Source organism: Sorex fumeus, unplaced genomic scaffold (assembly GCF_029834395.1).
Source record: "Sorex fumeus unplaced genomic scaffold, SorFum_2.1 ptg000039l, whole genome shotgun sequence".
Classification (NCBI taxonomy): Eukaryota; Metazoa; Chordata; class Mammalia; order Eulipotyphla; family Soricidae; genus Sorex; species Sorex fumeus.
The window spans coordinates 10,131,213-10,133,159 of record NW_026606096.1 but is presented as its reverse complement, the minus strand read 5'-3'; positions in this window follow the sequence as shown (position 1 = coordinate 10,133,159).

Sequence of the window (1,947 nt, the reverse complement as noted above, 5' to 3'; positions counted from 1 at the left end):
GTACAGGGAAGCAAAAAAGCAAAAAAGGGGTAAAACTCCTTGGAAGCCAACTTTGCATTAATCATTAAAGAAATGGTCAAAAACAAGTATGATCAAATATAGAAATTAGTAACTTTTTACAAACCTTATGATGCAAAGGGGACTTAGATAAAACTAAGTTGCTTTGCTTTTTAGAAAAAATGCCTAATATTTGAAAGCAGCAACAAAATATTTATATTGAAATACGTAAAACCAACAAAACTTGTAGTTTTTCAGTGCAAATGTTAGAAAATGAGAAGTTTTGCATGAAAAACCCCAAATCACTTACTGAAAAGTTTTCAAAATGACATCAAAGTGTAACATGATTATCAGTTTTCTGAGAAACAAAAATAATTTAAATGTAACCAAAAATTAGTTTTAGCCCTTACATTAAAACAAAGAAACATTAAAAACCAATCTTCTAAGATCTTACAGTTGTGAAAGTTTTTTGTTGTTCTGGTTTTAAATTACCCAAACCAAAAAGATTCCTAAGTTACTTCATTGTCTGAACTGGTCCCTTCCAGTGGTCTAAGTTCTGGAGAAATTTATAAGTAATGCACATGTAAGGATAAAAGAAATTTCTAACAATCCACCTTTTAGCAGAAGAAATTAGGGATCACTGTGTGTTAATGTAAAATACATTAGTCTTTAGCAGCAGGAGTTCCAGACCTATTGGTGCCAAGAAGGTAACGAATAGTCTCTATCTAAGGAGGGGAAATGGGTCTCTCAGCAGGAGCTTTCTTCCCTGTTGTGTTATTTATAGAGAGCTCTATTTGTTAACATGTTTCTGCTATCATGGAGAGAGAAAGTTTAATGATTTAAAGGGTTTCAAAGACAATTGTTTAATGATACAATGATTTATGTGCATTCACAAATATCAACTTTAGAACAATCTACACTTTCAAACCTCTATTAACAAAATAGGTCTGCTGAGGCTGAATTAGAAAATCTGAGATAAGCAATAGTACTTTAAAAAACGTTACAACTACTGAAAAAAGACATGGGGGTGGGGGGGAGTTACAAGGAAAAAACAAGCCAGAGGAAAAAATGTTACAACTACTGGAAAAAGTTTTGCTTTTTTCCTAACCAACCTTCATATTACTAAATTAATTTCCTAAGGTTTCATTTCAAGTGAGTTTTTTTATTTGAAATTTTTAGGGAGAACTTTGAATAAAACCCTAAACTCTGACAAATTTTGAATAATTTAGGAGATGAGTTCAATTTAGCTATGTTTTTATCAAAAACTAATTCCCTTGGGGCTGCTGGCAATGTATCTTAGAAGCAGAGCATTTGGCCTTTTATTTGAGGCCCTGAATTCTATTCCTGGAACCATCAAAAACAACAAAAAATTCCCCAAAGCTATTCTCCTATCACCATACAAAGCATTTAAGAATCTTGCTTGAAGAAAAATCTGCTTTCACATTAAGTTTATATTCATTTTATAAAGATAAATCTATACCATTCTCATTATAAGAATTTTCCAAATTTTCACATTAAAGATGATTTTAATCTATTAAAACTTTCATTTGAGACCATAATTTTATTAAAGCTGCAACTTTCACCCAAAGGGAAAATAAGTTTTATAATTTCCTTCCCTTCTGATTAATTTTTAATCAGCTTCCTTGCACTACTTTTAAATAAACCCCCTTGCACCCCACTTCCTTTAAGTTTCCAACCTCATATTACCTCCAATTTTTATAAAGCTGTATGAATTTTATCATTTTGTATTTTAAAGAATAACTCCTCTCACACAGGAGTCACTTCTCCAACATGCTAATTATAACAGAGGCACACACATATGTACTAACATAAAAACTTTAAAAAAATTGGTAGGGGAAGGGTTGGGAGTTAGGGGCCCACACCAGATGGTGTTCAGGGGCTATTCCTGGCTCAGCATTCACGAGTGACCTCTGGTTTGTGCTTGGGAAA